This window comes from Phalacrocorax carbo, chromosome 2 (assembly GCF_963921805.1).
Source record: "Phalacrocorax carbo chromosome 2, bPhaCar2.1, whole genome shotgun sequence".
In the NCBI taxonomy this organism is placed as follows: domain Eukaryota; kingdom Metazoa; phylum Chordata; class Aves; order Suliformes; family Phalacrocoracidae; genus Phalacrocorax; species Phalacrocorax carbo.
The window spans coordinates 59,214,509-59,234,640 of NC_087514.1; positions in this window are offsets into that span (position 1 = coordinate 59,214,509).

Here is a 20,132-nt window from a genome sequence, read left to right on the forward strand (position 1 = left end):
GACTAGGCTGTATTCCAGTGTGAGGTATTTTGGCCAGGGTTTTCTGTAATATTTCATAATCTAGGGTTAGCTGCTTGCTTTTCCATGCAACGGAGAACTAACTGTGGTGAAAATCATGTTGCTTACCTCGTGTGGACAGTGAACTGAAGACTACAGACTACAGCTGTGTGCTTTCCTTTATTGCTCTTAATCATAAGCAAAAGGTCATCCTGAGATAGTGGAAACCACAGAAACATTCATGCATGTACCCAAAGTTGCTATCCTTCTTTTGACTGAAAATTTCTCTTTCTGTGATAAAAATGAAGTAAAGCACTAAAATCTCCAGGTTTCTAATCCACAAAAGTGCTTGATGGGGTATAGCAGGAGAAAAAGTGGGCCAACTTTGTTTGTTTGTTTGTGGGCCAAGTGTTTCTGATCTACTTTATAAATTAAGTTCTGTTCTGCTGAACCATGAGATCAATATGAATTTTCAGGAATTTCTTTGGAAACTACAGTATAAGACTAAGGTTTTGTTTAAGGTAGATGAAATTTCAAGCAAAAGCAATGTATCAAATACATTACTCAAGAATTACTCAAGAATTGCCTACTTCTAGTTCTTAAACTATTTCCCTTAGTTTATAGAGTAGTCCATTCATTTTTCCCCTTTCAGTATTTTTCCCATATAGTTTCTCATAAATTTAGTGATGCCCACAGGGAGTTACCTTATATAACACTTAATATGTGTATTTCAAGGTACAGAATTCTCAGAGTTTGAATGAGTTTGGCTAATTGCAAATTCTTATAATTTTTGTTTCAAATTCCAGGACTCATTTATTTTCAAAGAATATAAATCAAAGGTATAGATAATCCCAGTTATAATGGTATTTACTACAACAATAAGCGTAAAAGAAATAAAATGAATTATGCAGAATTAGGTTAGCATTATTCAAGGGCTTAAAATCCATCTAATCAGTCCCTGGAAGTAACTTGAAATAAAAAATTGCCCTCTGATTTAAATAGTTTCTCTAGACTCCAGGAGTAACCTGTTAATTGTTAAATACATGGTAACAGATCTAAGTGGGAATAGGTTTCCTGCCTTTGCTAGTGATAAAAAAAAAAATAAAAAGAAAGTTACCCTTTCAAATTTCTCATTCTTTTTCATGGAGAGACATACACACACACGTACTTCCTCCCAAGTCAGTTGTTAAAGGCATACATAAGATCCATAAAAGATGTAGTAAATACTTACACTGAGACAAGAAAAAAAAAAAGATTAAAAAAGGGCTACTGAAATTGATATGGAAAATATATAGATGGAATAAATTAAAATCTTGCATCAGATAAATAAAAATCTAAACGGGAAGATTAGGTAATGGTGAGAATTAAACAACTGAAACCTGACACCCAGCACAGAATAAATGATGACAGAAGTCCTCTGTTGGTAGAAATGTGAGTAAAGCCCTTTAGTCACTGATGTAACTATAATTTCTGGCATCTCATCTGGAACCACGCTGAAAACTTTTCCTTTATATGTAGTGCTTCTTTCTGGTTGCAATATTTTATTACAGAGGTAGGGTTTTTTTTAAATTTCAGAGGGTAATTTTGATTTATTGTAGTGTGACATCTGGTTCATTCAAAAGAAGTCATTTTATGAGCGTAACTCTCGATGACGGAGAATGATATATTTGTAGTTCACTATTGCCCTCTTGTGGAAAGAAATAAAAACAAAAAGATGTGCAACATAAACTTAAAACCCAAACGAAGGACTGGTTACTTAAAACCCAGTTCAGAAACCTTCATTCATCTTGTGCCTTAGTTAACAAGCAGCGTTTGGGGAGCTGGGTCCTATTCAGTACAAACAAGGGTATCATCATGTGGTCCTATATTAACAATTTTGCTGCTCTTGGTGCATTATTTAAAGTTATTGTCTTTAAACAACCTCCTATGGTACTGGCCCCTGTAACATTTAACTCTCCAGAGTATCAAGGAAGATTTCAACTCAGTATCAGAAGGTCTATTCTAATAAGGATGATATATCACTACCAGCATATCTTAAAAAAATAAGTTCCGATGCTACTCGGATATGTTCAGCAGCTCTAACAAGGTCTACAACTGATGTTAAGAAAATCAGAGGCAAGGTTATTAGAAAAGCCAGGTAAAAAAAAGAAGTGTCCAGAAAGTTAAAAGAAGTACCAGAGAGTTAAATATAGAAATATATATATAAACATCTGTGTATTAAATATGTCTGAAAAGACATACTTTAAAAATGTCACAAAATTGTCTGGCTGTACTTTGCAAAATCACTTTTTAAGATTTTGCAGGAATATTTAAAATAATATCATATGAAGGAGTTGATCTTGCTCATGTTTGCTCCTGCTTTCTTGCTCCTCCTGGTAATGTGTCAAGGTCTTTATAATTAGGACAGACAGGGCTGTATCTCTAGGACTCCATTTATCGTGGTACCCTTTCACATCACATCGAATGCCACAGAAAGCCTCTCTGGGTGGCTAATGAAAGGTCATGTGCTTTGTTGAATGCCTCTTACTCTTTTTTTTTCTATGTAAATTTGGCCATTTTACATTTAGATGTCACCAAGCACTTATGGTTTTTTGTGCTTCCTCTTCTGAGAGAGTGGATTCTTCATGCCTGGAACCACTGCTTTGACAAAAGACCATTTCCTCATAAAGGTGACACAAAGCCAAGATTTATAGTGTGAGGGTTATTTTTGTCTAGGACTCATATACTCTCTTTGGTGAATTATTCACAGTGGTAAAAGAAAATGTGCAAAGGAGGGTTTGTGTATTATTTAAGTCCCATCTTTAACTTTGAGATAGGCCTTAAATGGTACATGAATTTTGGGCTGCTCTTTTGCCTGAGATAAACTTATTCTATCAGTTCATTTTCATTTTCTATTATTCACCAAAAGAGGTAATGAAGGGTTGGATGTTTGGCACTGGGATATCAGGTATCTTCCCTTGCTTCCAGGGGAATCTCCCCTGGATGTAATACTATAAACAGGATTTTGGAGATGATGCTAGATGGCTTTTAACCATCTGACTGTAACCCTGCTAGAAACACCCTCCTCTTCATGCTCCACTAGCTGCAGAGAATATCATAAGGCTTTGCTAGTTGTCCCAGGGATCTAATGCTCTGATGGTCAGACCTGCAAATATATCACTACAACAGATTCAGCCTGGAGGAGAATTTCACGGGCAACAAAAATGGAACTCCACACTACTGTTTTAGATAGACACCAGTCACAGACTAGCCAGACACTGAAACAGGCCAAATATTCCATCATTTAAAGCAAAAGAAACTGCCCTTTGCTGAGGTTTAAGCCTGTTGCAGGTCAGCAAGCTTGGTGGAACATAACAAATGCTTTTGCTTTGAAATTCAGTTCCTCCAGGCTGCAGCTCTATGCTATGTCTTCTCTTAATGAAAGACATTCTGTAATAATTGATTCTGATTACAATTGCCCCATTGTCTCCCATTAATTTTTATTGTTGGAAATGTTTAGAAAATATTTTTCTCAGGGAAAAAGGAATGCACATACTTTGAGAACAGACAGTTAATTTTGATGAAAGATTAACTGGGAGTGAAGAATGAACTGAGGTATGAAAAACCTGCCTTGTGAAAACAAGCTGATAAAGCTTAGCCTCAAATATGTACTCAAGAGAAGGATAAAACCAGCTTTGCCATTGTCCCCAGGTAGGTATATGGGAATAGATTCTGGCTGGCAGATGGCTATTTAATACAGTGGAAAAAGATGTAATGAAGTTCTATAGAGGGAAGCTGAAAACTAGGATAAAGGGTATTCAGTCTAGAATAAAGAACAGATTTGTAGCATTTAAGGCAACAGGAGTTGCACTTTACCTCAGGGCATTGTGGACTCTAACTTCTAATCCTCCTGAGATAAATTTGACCAGGGTTTCCGTAGCATTTAGTCATGAGCTAGTAAAAATCTTCTAAACCTTCCACAGAGAATTTTATGCTTTCTCATCACTTTTATAAACCTCTTCAGTTAGTTTTCTCCAGGAACATTATGAAAAAAGTACTTTATTCTGTCTGTTAATCAGCTTTATGCAGCATTCATTTCCATCTCAAGTTGCTATGATACTAAAACGCAAAGAAAGCAAAATAGAGAATGTAGGTATTATTGTACTGGTCAACTGACTGTGTTGGATGTCACTGGACGTGTCTCAAGGCCACATTACCCAGTGTTGCAATCATCAGTGAAGACTGGGACTGCTCCTTGTGGCTTGATCAACTCCTGTGCATAAGCATAGGAGCATAAATGACTATGTTTCTTCCCTCTCACAGCTCCTGCTGAGACCCACAGTTCTTGTTCTTTGACAAAGGGCAATTTTCTCCTTAGAAAAGATTTTGTCTGGTGCATGGGCAGTGGAGAAACTGGGCTCTAACTCTCTTTTGCAAGCAGGTAACTAATTTGCAGCTCAAGCTACAAAAGGAATCTCTGCGACTGTCATGCATATTGCTTAAAGACGCATTTCTATATGCATTTTCACGATCAGACTGACATCCTAGCAGTGGAAGCTTCTTAGCAGTCTGGTCTGAGTTAAAAACAAACAAACAAACAAAAAAACCCCCAAAACGCAAAACAAAACCTGGAATTTTGTTTTAATAATTACCCTTTGCTGCAACTATTTGTACTATGTTCTTTCCAAAAGATGATTACAGATGGAGATGCTTAGTGCTGTAGCTGATTTCAAGCCTAATTATGCAGAGCAGTATGAATTCCCAAGGATTAGATAGACAGCACTGTGATTCTTTTTGAAGTTTTAAAGGGAAAAAAAATGTAGCCAGTAATGCCATGCCGCCGTAAGGGTAGGCTCTTGAGAAGGGAGCTATTGGGAGGATGCAGAGGGGCACTGAATCACATCTGCTGTGTAAGAAAAGGTTGGGCAGGTCACCTGTAGAGGAGGGAGGCTCCTGAAGCCTAAACTATGCAATCACTATACTCCTGTCTTTGTAGGCTCTGACGGCTATTTCTTTCCATGCCCTATGACCACTGACAGAATCCAATTTGCTACTTACAACATTGAAACACCTGAAAAATATTTTACTTGTTTCAATGCGGAGACTTTGTGGTAACACAGTTCATCATTTGCTGCTAAGAACTAGCAAGACCAATGAAAACAGCACTTGATGTAGTTTCTAGACTGGCAAGATTCAAGATTAGTATTTGATATTGGATCAAATTAGAAAGAAATAGGGTGTCCTTTTAGTACTTACTGAGGAGTAGTATACTGCTGGAGTCTGCAGAAAATGCAGAAGTCCTGACAATTCTGAACTTAATCACCCTGCAGCAGTTCATTAGGAAGTGCAAGTATGATATAAAACCTATATCAGCCTATTTTGATCACTTGCTGTGTCAAAATTATATTATATTTAGGATTAAAAGGACCATATTCGCTCCAGAGTTCTCATTTAATTAAGAACCTGAATCAGGGGAAGGAGATACTTTCACATATCAGAAGTAAAATACACAGCTGAATACCAGATTTTAGTTTATCCAGGATAATCTCTGGTTATGACATTTGGCATAGCAGTGATGACCTCAGCAGAACATATCCTGTAATCTTTGGAAGCATATGAAGTCATTCTTCAAGCTGGATGGTATTTAGCATTTTCCAATGGGTCATGCAGAACAGAAAATAGAAAGCACTACAGAAAGAGCAGAAAGTAAAAAAAAAAATCAGGAAAATCCCTCTGCCAGTTTTATCCCTTACTCAGTAACCAGATGTAGATAGAAGTAATCTGAGAGAGGATTTTATCACCAGAGAAAAAACTCTGAGGAAATCTGTTTTTACATTGCCACTGTGATTATTCTCAAATACAGTAAAAATGTAAATCACCACTTGATGTCACCATTGGTCTGTACCTGTGCAGCTCTTCAAGAAATCTTTCCGAAGATCACAAAGAAATTAAAAGTTCATTTAAAATATTTAGAGAGCTGTTTTGAAAGAATTCTTAATCAAATTAAGTAATCATTGTCTACATGTTTGTCATACTCAAAATACTGGAAAAGCAGCCTCATTGAACTTGGAGCACCATAAAGACCCTGTGAATAGTCATTTGAAAAGGTTCTGTGCATGCATAAAATCTCTCTATTTTAATAAGAACATTTACAATAGCAGAGTAAATCTGATTGTTACAGTGTGACTTATAAGCATTACTAACATCCAACTGCAGAACGAATAGTAAAGGAAGAGAATATACATGCAAAAGTGAGGGTATCTCTGGAAACAAGAAGTTAAGAACTCTAAGGGTTAATAAAGGTACAAGAAAGATGTTTGCAATCTCTCCTGAAAAAGTTGGGATCCTGTTTCCTAATTTAGACATAAAGAAAAATATTCTGTTTTCAGATTTCCTTGACTTCTAACAAGCATGATGACGTTAACTTGCAGTGTGTTAATTCTGAACACCTGTTCATTTATTTAGGGGTCTGAAAAGGAACTTAGCCACTCAGGCTGAGCTATAATTTTAAAGGAACTTCCTAATTTATAAAATCTTGTTTGCCATGAAAAGGTTGGCTTTTATTAATAGTTGCCACACTGTGAAACTAGAATTGTGTCTAAACTGAGAGGACATACAAACTGTGAGGTTCTTAACCTGGACTATATTGTAGGTAATGAGAACACTCTGTGCAGGAGACCAAGTTACACTCTGCATGGTTGAACTTTCCAGCAGCTTGAAATGCCAGAATGAAAGCTACAGCTCTCCCTTGGCATGAGTTTTATCAGTTCTTTACATACATATTTACGACATGAGTTCTTTTATTGATAGATTTCCTGAACTTTTAAACTGATTAGTTATTCTACCTATAAGCTAGGCATGCTCCCAGGCTCCAGGCACTAGTCGAACCATGTGTTCAGTTAATATCATGTATCATTATTGCTCTGTTTGGATGCTTAGCAGCCTGCACATTCTCCTCTATACAATACTGCATATGGCTTGTATAAAACTGTACATCAAGAGGTCTATACAAGCATAATTTTAATGCTTAAATTAGTTTAGGCTATATAATAAAAATAGTAATTCTAGACTTCCAGTCCAGTTTCCATCTGCTCATCAGTCATAGGCTAATGCAGCCCATTTCTTCATTTGTGCAGTTGCAATCATTACAGTAATTCTTTTTCAGGTCTGAATAGCAATGACTTTGCTCACAGACCAGGAAAATGTTTTCCAGGGAAGTTCCCAAGCAACTCTAGTACTGGGCACATGCTGAATATGTGAAATTTGCTCTGAAGTAAATGGAAATTGGAAGTGCTCTGGAATTACTAGTATTTGTCCTTTTGCAATGCTGAATGAATAAACTAATTCTATCCAATTTCAAGCTCCTTTCAGCATAATAGTTTCAAAATTACAGCTCAGAGTTTATCACTTGGCTCTCATTTCAATAAAGAGAGGCTAAAAAATCAAAATGGACAAGGAGCCATATGAATAAATTTAGTGAGAATGCAAAAATAGAAAAATGAAGTAGAGAATAAAAAGCAAATTCAGAGACAATTTGAATATAGATCTGGCAGAAAACTGAAATAAAGATACAGTATAATACATACACATATAATATAGTACACAGGACACACATAAACTGTCCATTTGGTAAAAAAGTTAAGTGGCTTTTTTTTAGTCCTAAGTATAATACTGTATGTCAATATATTGCTTCTCTTTGATAAAATAAATAAATTATACTTTCAAAAGAAAAAGAAAAAAGAGTTACTATTTTCTTTATATAACCTAATATAATTTATGCATTAAATTAATATAATTACTGTATTCTAAATAGCTTTATAAACTCAGAAAAAATAAGCATTTAAAAACCATCAGACCCCATACCTTTACATATATTTTTTTCCTGCATTTTTGTCATAGCATAGCAGAACAAGCCCAGTAACTCAGATAAATAAATCTGGGCATTGGGAGGCAGTATCATAGAGATGTTATATACTCAAAATTTTTTTACATTGCACCCTCATGATGTTAAGAAGAATATCTGATTCTTAGACACTTACCTTCAGTCTATGTTCCTCTATATATGTAGATACATGTACATTTATGTATGGATACATGTACGTGTTTATGTGGATATATACACATATCTGACTGCATATAGAGAGCGTTGGTAGTCACAGGGCAAAGTTGCAATTCTTGTTTTTCATTTTTCTGACAGATTTTTCATTTGCTGGTAATTCTTTTAGCAGGGTCAGTCAGACAAAAGTTTACGTCTTTTTGTCTGTGCAACAAAACTGCACTGTGGGGAATCCGAACATTTATGACTTTTAGGGAAAATAATTCTTCAACAGTGAATAGGAAACATGAAGGACAACATGAGGTTTGAACAAAGATTTTTCCATTGTCGACGGCTTCGGCAAACAATGTCATTGTGAACCGGAGAGTTATGACTGGAATAAGCATTCTCAGGATGGGTGCTTTTCACTGGGGATGAATCCTGTGCATCGAGGCAGCTTCCAAAGGAATCATCCAAAAAGCACAGAGTGTGCCTAGCTCTGAAACTGTCACCCAGAAAACCTTAGCATATCCACATGAACAATAAAAATATGTAACATACACAAGGTGAATGCAATATTACTCTATTTGCACTCTGAGTAGTCTGAAAGCTGCATAACCTCTTTTGGGTGGCATCAAGGCCACACAAATATTAGTTCACCTAATATATCCTTCCTTTCACAGGTGAGTTAGTGGATAGATGGAGAAGAAAGTGGGGAAATTGTTCACTTCTTTCAGTATCTCACATGTAAGTGAGCAGTAGGTTTCGTTTGCTGCTGGTGCTTCCAAATGGATTCAATATTTTCCACTTCCACAGATATCCTTGACTTCAATTCCTAATACAGGGCAAGGTACACAACCATAACAGAGCCATCACAGAGCTGGACTGCAACTCAGAATAGTCTTTTTTCTAGCTATTATAACTATTTGTTTTTCAAATTCTAATGGGAGAATTAAAATGAAGACTGAAGACAAGTTAACTGCACTACTTACTCTATAAGCATTCATGTGAATCTAACACAGAATCTGCTTTGTCATGGTACATATTATTTGTTTTCTGTGAAGAGTCAGAAAACCAAATTTTACTCATACAAATGTTTGGCAAAACCTAGAGGTGTGTAAAGAAAGTAAACCCCTCTGTTTTCTGAAGGATTTCAAAATTTTGAAACCTGATTTCGTTCTAGCTGAGAATAAGGAATGACCCAGTTCTTCTGATTCACAGACAGTCTGTATGAGCACTCCACTCGCAGCAGACCTGTATGTGCTCCTGGAAATAAATCAGGCCACAGAAGCGTTTGAATTCATCTTTGTCAGAGACCGTCGAGACAGCAGTAAGTTACAGAGCAGCAAGGACATGCACACAGTATGCTAAAGACAGAGACCCCATGTGCCTAAATGCCATCCCTAACTCTTGTGAAGAAGTGATGCGCTGACCCAGGCAAATCCCAGGCCACACATGAGCACAAATGGATTGATATATCATATGATACATGTTGTTCTTCAGGGTCCTATTGATTAAGTACAGGTTGCAGGAGCAGAGCCAGATACTGGAAATTTAAATCGTTTTGTGAAATACCAAGTCAAGCAGGTAAAGCATAAAAGATACAGATTGTTGCTATAGGCTTAGATCTTTTCATGAAATCCCATGACAAACAAGTGATTTGTTGTGGGACTGACTGACACACCGCAGCTTACCATATATTTAAAGAATAACAGAGTTGGGTAGGCAACACATCTGACATAAAATGGAAACGCCAGAGGGCTGGGATGTCAAAAGCATTCCAGATTTTATTCTCGAGTGAGAAAAAGCATAAAATTTTATCCTGAACAAAACCTGTGAGTGAACATGGAATGGAGCAAATCAAGGATTGTCAGTGCATTCCTTTGTTAGAACAATACTCTTAGTTCTTCAGGACATATCAGAAATGTCTGTACAAGATGATTATTAACAGTAACCACGATTACCTTGTTCAGAATATTCTACCAACCCTGTGTGAGAATATTTAATATGTATAGGTATGAGAAAGGATATTTGACAGAAGTTGGCTGAAAGGAATAAAAGACTTGATTACCATACAGCAGCCAGTAACGACACTAATGATAAGTAAAAATTAATAACTCGGGATCTGTGGAACCTTGAGCAGCAAGACATTTTCTATATACTTCAAAACACAAGGGAAGGCTTTAAATGTTCTGGATAGACTTGATCAATAAATCCAGCCTAAAAATGAATCTGACATCTGATAGTCACGTACCCTGTCAGGCATGCCAGCAGCAAAATGAAAACCATTGATTTGTTTGTCACCAGGCTTTGCCAGCTAGCAAAATTTTCTGAGCCTTAGATGCGCACTGATGACATTATACAGGGACCAAATAACTGAAAAGTGTATTTCAACTGTGGACAATTTCTGTGAACAGGAAATGTCAGAGAAGTCTCAATATACCACATGGGGCACAAAGCCATGTGCCTTTTTTTTTTTCTGTGGAGCATCCTTCAGAAATTAAGAGGAAGAAGATAATGTAAATCACTTGTAGCTGGATACAGGACTTTCTGAAATTATGCAAATATTTTCACTGTTTTTAAGGGGAGTTACATTTAACCTTTAATAGAGATTTTAATTACTGACAGAGACTGTTCAGAGTAACTTTAGACATACTTTTACATGAGCATCTCCAAGTGAACATGCTGAGTATTTGAAGCAATTTTTCCATTAGGAGGAGATAGCCTTTACAGTGCTAGTACTTCAGGAGAAAGGACTCTGTGGGATATGAAATATTCGGCATTTTTAATAAAGCTCAGTGCATCGTTATTAAAGGTAGTAGTTCATTTAGATCTCAAACTGTGTGTTTGCAGTGATTAAGGTAGTTTCAGATTTACCCATGCTAATTTTTTTTCTCTGACAGTTAACTGTCAAATCTACATGCTTCATAAAGGAAGGACTTACGAGCAGTGGTTTTTTTGCGTGTTTGGTAAGCTGAAAACAGGGTTTCCTAACATGTGGCATTAGTTTTCTTTATATGACTTCAGTCAGTCATAACCGCACAATGTATTTATCCATTCAAGCCCAGGCTAATAACCTGTATTTACAAAAAGCTTTCACAAGTGCCTCTGAGATATCACTGTTTCCTTTATTTCTGTTATCCACACATTTTGTGTCACATGATCTTTGCCTTGAATCTAATGTCTGCAAAGCAACCTAGCAGCAGTGATATTACTTAGTGATGTGCTATATTACTTAACTAAGATTTTGGGAGCTACTGTTCTGGGAGAGTGTCATTCCTGACTACTCATCAGCTAGGAAAGCATTTTTGGGGGCAGAAACAAATGGGGATACTGTTTTAGAGGCTGCCAGTGGGATAAATATGGCAATTGATATAAGAAAGGACTGTGATATTGGCTACATAGAAGAGGACAACCTGAAGGGATCTCTTCTTTATAAAGATGATTATAATTGTTGGTGTTCTTTTTGCTCTTATTGGTCTCTAGTTTCTCCCAGGAGATCTTTCCTTTAGCTTTGAACTAGGCATGAACTATGTAGGAATAAAGTATATTTTCCTTTGGATAAGAATGCTGTAACAGTTAGTGGAAGGAAAAAACAGAAGGGAGAAGACAGGTGAAACTTCTGTCTCCTAAAAGTAATTGGTCTTCAGGAGAAGAATCACTGTAAGGGTGAAGATATTGTAACTAATGGCAGGTAAATAAATATTGTGAATAGGAGCAGAGTCTGAAAGAGACTTATGGTTAAGGAGCCAAGGTTGTAGCTATTATAATCTGTAACAAGGTAGGAAAGGTTTCCTGCATTTCTATGTTTGTTTTTTCTCTATTATTAACTTCAGAATCATAGTCCCAAGCGGCAGCCATACTTAAAAACAACAACAAAAAAATCTAATTACTCTCTTATAAGTAAATACCGAAAAAGCTGTTCAAAGTTAAATGTTAATTTTAATGCAACATGGATACAGGGTTTTCTTCCTGCTTCATTGCATCCAGCTATGTCTTAAGTATACTTCTATAGTGTTTCCTTCTCTGAATCCTAATAGTGTTTGATTATAATTCTTAACAAGTATATTTTATGGAACTGTGTTGCTTTTTATTAACAAAAGAAACCACTATGTCTGCTAAACTGAACTCTGTGTGATGTATCTTGAGATCTGAAGACAGAAATATTTCTATCACTTCCATTCTCCCTGTCAAGCTAGAGGAACTATCTTTTGTGTCAGATGAAAGACTTCAAAACACACAGAACTGGTTTCCTAGACTAAGTGTTTAAGTTGTTAATTTCATTTCACTAGAATATTCCTCCTCCTCCTCCTTTACAAGCTTAATATCAGTTTCACATGTTTGAATCTCCGCACTTCTTGGTTTGAAAGATACTTCCTACCATATATCTGTTCCCTGAGCTGACTTTTAAGTACCATGATCAAGTCCCCTCTAATCTTCCTGTTATGCACAATATGCTTGAATCTCTAATCCAAAGGCAAGTCACTGAAGATCTAAATGGATCCTGCAACTTGTTTTCTATACCTTTTCAATTTTGTTGGGGTTCTTAAAATGAGGACAGAAGGCTGTAACCATATATCCTATTAATGATCTTTATCATGTCCTCTGTATTACATCCATGAAGTATACATAATATTCCTGTATATCCTGTGCTTTATCAGCCAAGACTCTGAAGCTTGTTTGGAAGTCATCACTACAAAACATTAATATTAAACACACACTTATTGTAATTACGGAAAACAGACTCTCAATTTCCTCTGGTTGCTATTAAATGCCTTTAAAATTAACCATGAATTTAAAACCTGCTTGTTTCTGTGATCATGAAAACTTTCAACTGATACTCAAGATTCAAATGTAGTACTGAAATTCTTTTCTGCTTTGGTTTTAGTTCAGTTGTATTTAAGTATCTGGTGTATAGTCATTTATACTAAGATTATACTTCAAGTCCAAAACTTTAATCCCTTTCCAAAATCAAGTATGTTTTAATAATTGTATAGAAAAGGATGAAATTCAGCAACTAATGCTGTCCTTCCTCATTGTCTAGGGCTCTAAAATAAGTGTAGGGATGGCTTTTATTCTATAATACTTGCAAGAAATGGTAGGACATGAAGAGCAGTAATTAGAAAGAGGTGGTGTAGAAGTCATGTCAAGATGGGTGGACCATATTCATTTGGAAGAATAAAATATGGTATAGAAAAAAGGAATCCAGCAAAGCATTATAGGAACTTATTAAGGGAAAATTGCTAGAGGGTTCTAAATAATGAGGAGAGGTAAAATCCAATACTAGTATAGTGCATGGTCTTGTTACACTTTGTCTTTTAAATTCTTTGGAAGCCAATGATTATACTTTCTGGAAGTGGATCAGTCACCCCCAGGGCAACCTATTGTACATGAAGAGAACCTTTCAGTGAGCAGCTGCAGTAGGAATATAGACTACCCTTTTCTATGCTAATCATTTTAATTGGACTATATATTTCCTCAATATTGCATTTTCCCTCTGACTTTTCATTGCATTTACATTTTATTCATTATTTCTCAAACATCATTAGTAGGGAAAGAAAATTTTTGAAGATGTGATTAGGCATAGCTTCAGAGATAAAATGTCCATTTTGTTTCCATAAGAATTGTAAGTAGGTCAGCTCTGTAAACCAGCAAGCTTGGCAAAGCAAACTTTGCTATGGCTAGGCTATATTTTCCTTAGTCCCTGAAATATCAGGATCCCATCTGCACAGATAGGGATGCTGAACTGGAGCTGATGATTTGGGAATGCCCCATGTTGCTTGCTAATGTCTTCAGTGTTTCAGCAAGGAACCCATGAGCAGTGGTGTCAGATATGGATACTGAAATGGAAAAAGCCCTAATATTTCCTTAGTCAAGGTCATCTTAAGGAAATCAGTTACAGCTCTGATCTAATAAACACTGAAGTATTTCAATACATTTTCTATGTGAGTTGGGGTAACCCTTTGCCTTATTCAGTTTGTGAAGGATCAGATTTAGGATCAGGAATTCTAGCTCATAACACATTGCAGTCAAACAACTCATTTTTTAGTTTACTGAGCTACGGTAGATTCCTTTAATCTTTCATCACAATTGGATTTTCATTAGGAAATTATGCTATATTTGGTTTAAATGAAAATAATATTTTGATGTCCTGTGGTGAGAACAGTAATTGTATAAAATTGCTCCTTTTTGTTTAATGGCCCTGTGGTTCTGTTCTGTATCATGTAATGCTGAAACAGTTTTATTGAAAGTCACTGTATTGCTGGTTTTCTTACTCTGCCTACTTTATCTCTTTACACTGAAAAGACAAAGAAAAACTGTATCTAAATTTTAAGCAGATTATGCATTTCTTTAGATCCATTGAAATTCAGATGGAGCCTTCTAATTCACATTAATTGCATCGATTAAAACACTTAGAAGGATCACAAATCATTAGCTACATGTACCAGACTACTCAAAATATTTCTAAGTAATGCAGATCAGCACATCTTTAGTCAAAATATCAAGAAAAAATACCAAAACTGACATACTGAAAACAATCCTTACGAAATTTTTTGCATAATAAATCACATCTAGTCTACAATAAAATCATTAACCACTGTTCTCCTCCTCTGCTCTGAAGTGTAAATCACCCATAATGCTGACTTATTCTAAGTCAGTTTGCATATAAAGTGGAAAAAAAGATTTAGTGAAAGTCTATTGAGAAGGAAAATAAACTCTTATCTATATCATTACTCATTTGATAGAATGCATATATGTTGCAAGACTACATAAAATGTAAAACCAAGGAGATAGATCTATCTAGGAATGACTTCTTATGATCTGCTTCTTATTTTATGCACATACTAAAATCTAAGCTTTGCAAAACTCCTTGTTTTAAGATAATCTTGAAAGTATGTAATTTCTTCACTAAAATAAAACATAGCTTTCATTTAGCCTGACAGTGTTGGCTCAGGAATATAGAATATTAGTTTCAGTAAGAATGCATTGGTTTCACTGTAAAATAAGGTTTCTTTGGTATCAGCCCTTGAGAAATATATTGGTTTCAGCTAAAATGTATTGCTATGCTTTCACTAAAACATACAGACATTATAAAACTGTATATTGGTTTCAGTAAAAATGTATTCTTTCCAATGGATTCATGAGGCTTTCAGCAAGAATGTATTGATTTCATTAAAATGTGCTGCTGGAGATAAACAAAAATTCAGTTAAAATGTAGTGGTTTCTGTTAAAGTTCATTGACTGAAGTGAAGAACATTACACACTGGTTTTGGGCAGCCTTAGGGTTTTTTAAACAGTGAGTAGAGAAGTACATATCAGTAATTGTGAAGGTAATTGAAGACAAAGTCTATTCTATAACATCTAAAGATATAAATACGCTAAATAAATTAGGTTTTTATATCTCCATCTCATTTGAATCTGTTACTAAGCACAGAGATAAATATTCGTATGGAAAAAGAATGACATTCTTCATTCTGATTAATACCCTTCTAATCAAGTGTGGGGTGTAGGCTGTAATATTTTTTAAACTGTTTAGTAATAATTTGTTTTCACACAACCGGTTTTTGACCAGTTGCTTTAAATCAAGTTTGGCATTTTCCTGCTTCATTGACAACAGGCTCTTTCTGCCTTTTCAACATTGCTAGGCATTCAATGATGACATTTATATAGATTAGGAAGCTCTCCTATTGCCAGTCTACTAAATTAGTAACAATATATTTGACTGCTGTGACTTTTTTTTTGAGAAGGGTTGTCTTTTTCAATATTTTTAGTAACTTTACATTTTGCTTCCACCCATCTTATACAGAAATGATCCCACTGACTTAATGAAACTCTGAAATATTCTTGAATGTAACTAAACTACCCTTGCCACATGGAGAAGACTGCTGTTCAGCTTTGGAGCATTATCCTTTCCCTATACTGATGTAGAATTTACATACAAAATGTGTATAGTGTATAAGCATACTTGAAGTGTAAATAATATGAATAAAGATTCAGCTACTCATAATTACTTCTGCAATTCAACAAAAGAAAGTAGGCATGACCATGCTGGGTGAAACAACTGGTCTATCTTGTATGAATCATAGAATCATAGAATGTCCTGAGTTGGAAGGGACCCACAAGGATCATCAAGTCCAGGTCCTGTCCCTGCCCAAGACAATCGCAAATTCACACCATATCTCTGAGGGCATTGTCCAAGTGCTTCCTGAATAGCATCAGGCCTGGTGCCATGACTGCCTCCCTGGGGAGCCTGTTCCAGAGAGTATGAGTCCTGTCTCCAATGGTAGGCAGTGACAAATGCCTGGACACTGCTAGAAGAACAGCCTCCAACAAGTCATGCATATAAGACTTCCTGAAAGGATGACAATGCTCTTTTTTTTGATGTTTCTTTGTGGATTTTCCCCATCATTTTTGACAAATACTGCTTTAAAAACTGTGGCAAGGAGTTCCACAGCTGATCTCCACCCCGTGCAAAGAAGTCACTTCCTTTTGGATGTTGGCTTGAACTTGCTGCTTGGTTTTTTTTCACTTTGTCCTCATGTGTCCTATACTGGAAGAGATAATGAATAACCATTATCTTTTTTTCCCTTTTATGCACAGTTTTGCAGATCCTTGCCACATATGGCTTTAGCTGTCCTTCTTCTAGGAAGCGACACCTATTTTTTTAGTAATTCCTCATATGAAAGCTGTTTCATACCTCTGATTTTACTTGTTACTCTGCATTTTTTGGTCCTGCTACATAATTTTTAGTGATGTGAAGACCAGAACTGCACATTGCACTCGAAATTCATTGGCACCATAGTTTTCTCTGGTATCTTAGCAAATTGCCTTTCGTTTTTCTCTTGTGTAAACCCAGTCTCATGTCTCTTGAAAAGAGATGAACCATCCTCTCAGTTTTCCAAATATATTTTATCTTTAAATCCTTACTCTCACACTGCTTCTTAACACTGTAATACTACTGTAAACATTTAAATTTTAGGTATCTCTTTTCATCTCTCTTGGTGAAGCCAGATGAATAAAATCCCATGCTGTGGTAAAAATGTCCTGGCTGTCTATCTGAAAGATAATAGTTTTTATTCTGTTCAAATCTGCTGCAGCAATGTGATGGAACTGGTTGTTTCACAAATCAATTCAGTTTACCATCACTTTTATGCATTGCTCTGATGTCAAGGGTCAGCAAGTCACTCTGCAAGAAAGAGGATTTTGCCAGTCTTCTCAAAAGAATGAGTCAATATTTGCTGCTCTTAATTCCCAGGAAGCTGGTTTGGTACAAAGCTTTTGGAGACTGGTAAGTGCAATATATAACTTGTGAGAGGAAGACACTATAGACATGGATGGCAGCAGAAGAGATTTGCCATGTGTTGAATCATGTGCGATCCATGAAAACACACTGAACTGACTGAATTGACAATATGACCATTATTAGTAGCAGAGAAAAACAATGCCAGGAAAGGGCAATGCTGAAGGGTATACTTTCAAGTTTGGTTTCTGACTGTCACTGGAGCCCCTGCTTGCTATGCCATCAGCTATGCAGGGATCATCCCAATGATAAGCAATTCACATCGCAAGTTTCACAAAAGCTTAGCTGCTATCAGTGTTGACCTGCACAACTATGCTCCAGTGTCCTCATGATTATTTTATCTATTGATAAAATATATTTATTTTATTTATTAATATATTATATATTGATCTAAACTGTTGTAATCTAAATACTTGTGGCTGAGTAATGAGCTACATCTTTGATTACTACCAAGGCATACCTTTCTCTTTATTAAAGAAAGTTGAAGGTTTCACCAGAACCTGGTTTTTTGTTTGGCTGGTTTTTTTCCCCCCCAATAAATAAAGGACAACATTACAGGGTTTTATAGACTGATCAACTGAGCTGGAATTAAAGGACTAAAATACAGAAATGCACACAAGATATTTCCTCCATAAAAACTACTTTTACCAGGCTGATTACCCCTCATTCCCAAATCTTTCTTAAAGTACCGGTGACCCCACTTGCTGATCAATCCAGAATGAATATTTCCTAGGCCATCAGATGAACTAAAGCTCTGACTCAGAGCAGCTTTTCATTTACGAAAGTGTCGCAGGTAACTTCTTTCAAGTATATTTACAATTCTTCTTTGAATGAGAGTACCCTTATACAAAAACTTTGCTATTTTCCTAAGAAATAAATGTCCTTAGACATTTTTTACTCTGCTTCTTATTGTTGAAGGGTATATAACACCAAATCATTGTGAAGATCTCCAAAACTGTTTGCATGGCAGGTGTTCATATAATTAGTGTATCAGTCAGTACTTGATGCTATCACTCTGTAGATATCTTTGAAGCTAGCATTTCTATTTTACTGAGGTGAAATTATGAGTCACTGTAAAATGGTGCTTTAAAATGGATGAAAACAGTGGCTTCCAAAATCAGTTCAGATAAAACAAGTTGTAATCAGATCCACTTTTGTCTGCACAAAATTTTAAGCTGCATGCTTTGAGAGCCTATTTGTATGTTTCGTTACTTAGAAAGTTCATAGCTCTGTTTTTATTGGTAGGAACTGAAGAACATACAACACTGAGGAAGGGACTGGAAAATGGAAGTAAAATATAGCAACCAAAATGATAACCTCTTTCGTGTTATTTTATGAAATTCCTTCAGCAAGTAGACATAGTTGCTGGGCAAGTGGAAGCATGGGAACTACTTAAAATATCAAGTTCATTCAATCCAACAATTGTTTTTGAACATTTACTAGTTTGACAGTTTTTAATTAGTTGTGCAATGTCCTAGAAGAAAAGAAAGCAGAAGATCTAAACAGCTGGTGAGAAGCTCAGTGGGATGTAGAATTTGTAAACTAGGACATACAAAGAAAGGACAGAAAATGAAATATAGCAATATGCTCTTTCCTTGAAGAGTGCTTTCAACTTTCAGCATCCCAGCATAATGACCTTATAGAAATAAGGAGATTCAATAATAACTTTTAAACAGCTGGAGGAAAAGGGATTCTTCAGAGAAAAGAAAGGATTAAACAGATGTAATAATTGAGTAAGAGAAGCTGGAAAGACAACAGAAGTTTAGAAAAGTAGGAGACACATTAAGGGTAGCCAGTCATGTATATTACATACTTTTTTTGCTAACAATAAAATCATAGAATCATAGAATCATTAAGGTTGGAAAAGACCTCTAGGATCATCAAGTCCAACCGTCAACCCAACACTACCATGTCTCCTAAACTATGCCCTGAAATGCCACGTCTACAGGTCTTTTACATACCTCCAGGGATGGCAACTCCACCACCTCTCTGGGCAGCCTGTTCCAGTGCCTGACCACTCTTTCAGTGAAGAAATTTTTCCTAATACCCAATCTAAACCTCCCCTGGTGCAGCTCAAAGCCATTTCCTCTCGTTCCATTGCTAGTAACTTGGGAGAAGAGACCAACACCCACCTTGCTACAACCTCCTTTCAGGTAGTTGTAGAGAGCGATAAGAACTCCCCTCAGCGTCCTTTTCTCCAGGCTAAACAACCCCAGCTCCCTCAACCATTCCTCATGAGACTTGCTTTCTAGGTCCTTCACCACCTTCATTGCCCCCAAATTTAATGAAAACAATTTTTTTTTTTAAAAAAAGCTCATTCTGGAAAATGTACTTAATGAATCATGGTTAATCTTGTCAAATTCTGTGCCCTAAGACATGCTGAAGGAAATAGCACTGCATGACTCAAATCATACTTATCAATAGTGCAAATATGAACACAAATTTCCTTTTCACTATTTATGCAAGGCTATAAACAGGAAGGGCTCCCTGCCCCGTGGTCTAGGACCAACCACATCACCAGCTGAAGAAGAAAGTTTTCTCTCATGGCACAGGCTCTCACAATGGATCAACTGAATAAAACGCCCCTTTCTTGCTCCCCCTCTGTGTGAAGCTTTCATATAACTGCTGCTGTGCACAAAGACACTGCAGTAGGAGTTTATAGAGCAAGCCAGTACAGAATTTCCTTGTCTTGCTAAATATTATCAAAGAAAAATAAGAGCAGACAGATGTAGAAGAGCTTCATTATTAATTGCTAAAATATTGCCTAGAGGGGCAAATTCTATGTGCAGAACCCCACAGCAGAGAAGAAAAACCAACTGA